This window comes from Arachis ipaensis, chromosome B04, assembly GCF_000816755.2.
Source record: "Arachis ipaensis cultivar K30076 chromosome B04, Araip1.1, whole genome shotgun sequence".
Classification (NCBI taxonomy): domain Eukaryota; kingdom Viridiplantae; phylum Streptophyta; class Magnoliopsida; order Fabales; family Fabaceae; genus Arachis; species Arachis ipaensis.
Window position 1 is genome coordinate 5,871,186 of NC_029788.2, and position 5,130 is coordinate 5,876,315.

General features: G+C 28.8%; 1 long non-coding RNA gene across 1 annotated transcript; it reads right to left on the bottom strand.

Annotated features, from left to right (window-relative positions):
• LOC110270868 lies at positions 603 to 1,937 on the bottom strand. Its single transcript, XR_002360551.1, has 2 exons — positions 1,499 to 1,937; positions 603 to 1,419 (listed from the first exon to the last, which is right to left on the bottom strand). It is a non-coding gene; the product is annotated as an uncharacterized LOC110270868 (long non-coding RNA).

The following is a 5,130-nucleotide window of genomic DNA, read 5'->3' on the forward strand; positions in this document are numbered from 1 at the left end:
GGTTAAGATTTAATGTTTTATATATATATAATATGAGTATTTTAGTTATTTTCTATAATAAGGATATTATAGTATTTTTTATAAAAAAATAATAATTTAGATCGGTTTAAAATTTGATTTATCTATTTTTTTGGTTAAATCAGTTTGTCCGATTTAATTATGACAGAAATAATACGATTTAATCGATACATATATTAAATTTTAATTATTAAAAAACATCTTTAAAAAAATATTTTAGACGTTTTTATCTAAATGATTCCCTTAACAAAAAGTAAATGCTATGATATAGATACAGAAAGACAATGGAAAGTGAGAAGCAAACTATAATAAATTGAACAATGCTACAGACTACAGAGTCATTTTATGGGCTTTCTTCACTATTTTATTAAAAAAATTCTAATGAGAATTTGCCATATGCAATATTTACGGCCACTTTCATTAATTAGTTGTATTGATAACATTAAATTATCAATCTGAAATAGATTATTAAGCATTGTTAACAAAACTATTAGCCTTAATATCTGGATGAAATCAAATAATAAAAAAATAATACATAGTACACAGTACATAGAAACAACATTGAAATAAAGGAAATGCTCTTATCCATCCAAATACTTCTCAAGTGCCCAAATTTTCATTTTAAAGTTAGAAGTTAGAACTTAGACATAGTAATTAGAGGGTGTTTCTTTCTGAAAATATTTCCAAAATTTAGCAAAGCAAGTAGTATTTGTCTAGAAAGTGCTTTACTAATCACAAAGGTAGAAAAAATATCAGATCTTGTTGCCTCCTTTATATAATACTACATTGTCAAATAGGGTAGCCATATAGAACAACTTTAAATGGAAGCAAACTTGAAACTACACATATAAAGATGCATTATCTCGTCCGATTAATCAAGTCTCTATCACCAAGGAAGAAAGAAGAGTTCAATCAAATTTTCTACCTAACTTACCAAATTTTCACTCCAACAAATTGATGATCGAATTGGGACACACAGTAATAATTAATTTCATGAGACATGGTCATTTCAAAATAATATATAACACTCCTTACTGCACCAAATATAGGTAGGTGAATGAATATTCTAAAACATATTAAATTGAACGTCATCTCACTTTTATTGAATTTTTTAATTAGTTCATACATTTCTGCCATAACCCGTCCTAAAATCTAAGAGTTCTAAGAAGACTTACCGGCATGCTAGCATACTTATGAATGAAGTCGCAACTTGAGACCAATAAAGAGAAGAATGGTGATGATCAACAATTAAACATGTGATATTGGCACGGCTCAATCAAATAAGAGGACTTTAGAATCTATCAAAGCACTGCCTTCTGATTGAACCGTACCAATATCCCATGCTCTCTGAATTAATCTTTGAACTATGATCACCACCACCTTATCTTGTTTCTGCACTTCCTGAAGAAACAAAACAGCCGTGTATATATTTATAGGTTAACGAAATATGTCTATACATATAAGAATGAAAAAGACTCACCATTCACATGATAATATAACATAACATCCCTGAAGAAGGTTTAAAGGAAAAAAAAGATGTGGCAAGAAAGGGTCAAGGGTGTGGCATGTTTTTTGTTTGGAGTAGTAAGTATGGGTTGTGCTGTGAGATTCTTGAAATTTAATGGAATGGAAAGGGAGGGAGGGACAGTGTGACAAAGACACAGATAGCAGGGAGCCTTAAATATTGCCAACAACCAAACACCTTATTAGAGGTGGGAACATTAAATTATGGCTCTTGGAGAGAAAAAGAGGCATGTCTTTGAATCAATTATACTACTATGTCACATACATATAGTAGATAGAGAAGAAGGGTCAGTGATTATGAGTTATGACTATGAGAGACAAAGGTATTTGAGTTTTTAGGCCTTCCAGGTTTTATATTTATGATGCTCACAGGATATAAGTTGGTCTGCTACACCAACCACATTTTTGAAATTCAAATAACCTTTTTTGAGAGCAAAAAAAGGAATTAAAAAAAAAGTTAATAAGGTTTTATGTGGTTGGTGTGAAATGTGAATTGCACTTAGTGCTTGCTTTGATTGATTCATGCATTTTCTATTGCATAACCAACTTCATTTGGAAGCAAATTTTGGTTTTTCAAATTTATTTATTTATTTATATTGTGCATAGTTTCTGAACTGGTCACTCACTCACTAATACTTTTGTCCACTTTCAAAGGAAGAAATAACTATAAGTGGAGTTAGTTAAGGAAAGGAAATAGTCTTTCGGCGTAAATAAATCCACAAAAGGAAGCTCACATGAAAGTATATACAATATTCACGCAGAATTTCCCTCTCTTATTTCTTTATTTATTTATTATAATATCTTCTGGTTCTCTTCATGTGCTTATAGATTTTAATTAATTTCTATGGACTGTGATATTCAATAAGGCGTTGGCCACATACATAAAGGTTTTTATTTTAATTTTTTTTTAACGTGACAATATTTAATTGCATATCTTATATTATGCTATATATAAAGATAAATTACATCTTTTAACATTTCTAGTCAATGTTTTTTTGTATAGATTATGGAATACATACACCAAGAAAGTATTATGATAATGTGATTCTAATACCTCAAAAAGATGTAACATGTTCTGTCTCTTGTATCATATATAACCATAATAATATTTGGACCCGGAAACATATTGGGGCCTCACCTTTATTTCTATAACTTTAGGAATTTCAATCCCACGCGTGAACAATTTTTTTTTATTTATTCTTTTTTTTTTTAATTTAATCTAATCTAAAGGGTTTGATTTCCGCATAAATCGTTCAGATGCATGACCTGATGACCAATAGATTAATAATAAAAGGACCACATATAACTAACCGAAATCTATTGATTCAAAGAAATGACTCAGGGCCTACATTGACATAGACATAGACATAGAACTAATAATACATACAGGGTGCAAGAAAAAAAAAATTAAAGTAATTATTTTTTGTAAGTTGAAGGGGTTGTTTAACATTACTCATTTGATATAATTGTGGTCCTACCCTTGATCCAAATAAATTCTCTTTTTTTTTTTTTTTTTGGGGTAGAAAAGCAGCAGACATAGTGTTAATTAGTTCCCATGCATGCCTGGGACCTGTGACAACTTGCTTGTAGTCTCCCCGCGAGCCATGCCCATAAATGAGGCTTAGATTTTTTATGCTAAAGTTTTTTGATTGCATTGTTCATTGAAATGGTCGATACTCATTTTCTTTTAGATTTCTCGAGATTGAGTTTCGGTATGTTCCTGTGTTGATAAATTTCTTCGAGATTGAATTAATTCCTTCTTCTATGGAAAAGATGTTAATGTTGCAAGTGTGAGGAGGGTTAAAGTTAGTCTCACATCTAAAAAAGTAAGAAAGAGTGAGGAGTTTATAAGGGAAAAGTCTAGAAGGCCAGCAATTTTATTGAATTTTGGCCAGCATGTAGCCAGCAGAGAAAGGAGAGCCATTGGATGAAATCTCACACTAATCTCACACCATTAAATCATCATTAATGGCTATTTGATGGCTACTAATCACAAAAGTTGCTAGCCCCCTAACATTGCTCGTTTATAAGATGAGAGATCCACTAATGTCCCATATCCAAAAAAGCAAGGAAGAGTGAGGATGTAATTTTTTCATCTTATATTATCTTTTGCGATTAGCGACAGTTTGAAACCAAGAATAAGAGTGTGAATATTTCTAAAAGGTAATTTGACACTCCAAATTTTTCTCAAAAATATTAAAACTTATCTCCTTTGAGTAGATTCCAGATCTCTTTGGAAAAAATGATTGTTTATAAAAAAACAAGTAATGCTAGGAAACAATTTTTTTTTCAGTTAATATTAATTGTTTTTTTAATTATTTTATTTATCTAAAATTTATATCCTAAATTATAAATATTTAACTTTTAATTCTAAATTATAAATTTAAATATTAAAATTGACTAACTAAAAGTTGATTATTTTCTAAACTTTTTCTTATAATAAGTAGAAGATAAATGAATATCATAAAGATAATGATATAGATAAAAATCGAATTATTATAATGTTGATAAGGATTTTTATTACCGCTGGCTTATTTATCAATTATGACTGACTTATAATGTAATAGTCAGGTCAGGTATAAAATAAGGTGAAAACTCAGGTGAAATTGACTTTACGTGAAGTTGATACCTGAGAGCTGTTGGATGAAAATTTAGTCAAATCAGTCAAATCATCTAACAGTTTTTAGGTATCAACTTCACGTAAAGTCGACTTCATCTGAGTTTCCACCATAAAATAATGACTAATTAGTATTGAAAGAATCGTCAAATTCTCTATATATGAAATTTTAAATGTTTGATGAGCAAAATTATTTTAATTTCGATAAAATTATAGTTGTGATATTGAAAAAGAAAAACAAAATTTAAAGCGGAAGTGTTCCTTTTAGGTTATGGTTGCTGGTAGTCGGTAAACAGTGATTTTATTTCAATAAGTATGTTTGATGGACACCCTACACAAACTTTCTTCAATAATTTCATTCATCCATTTGTTGCATTACGGTTCGATTCTTCTCTTTTTGTCTGTCAAAGGGTTAGAATTTAAACATTTAGCCAAACTTCTAATTATTGCAATTCCCCACGATGCTAGAGTAGTCAAGATTGTGTTATTTCAAAAATTAGCCAAATAATGTGCATGTTTTAGTTAGTTTTGATTAACCACTTGGTCATTCAGTTCAATAAACTTGCCTCATCGGTTGGAGAAACTTGTGTGTAAATTGGATAAACCTATCAATAATATGAAACATTTTAAGGAGTAATACTACATATCCAAATTTTTTATGAACCAAGTCTAATTAAATTAAATAATAAAATTTAAAATGATACTAGTTATAACTGATTTTTGTTATGTTAGACCAATTTAATTGAATTTAATTAATAAAAAAATTTAGATGTGTAGTATTATTTCATTTTAAAATGATAGATGCATTAAAAAAAATAAAGCATTTGTAATAATTTTTTTGTATTAAATTTTAAAATTGTTACAAATTGTTATTTTTTTTAACAAGAATTAGTTATTATTATAAAATAAGCATCTTCTATAACAATAAGATAATTTGTTGCAAAAAGTTTTTATTTTTTATAACGAAAAGT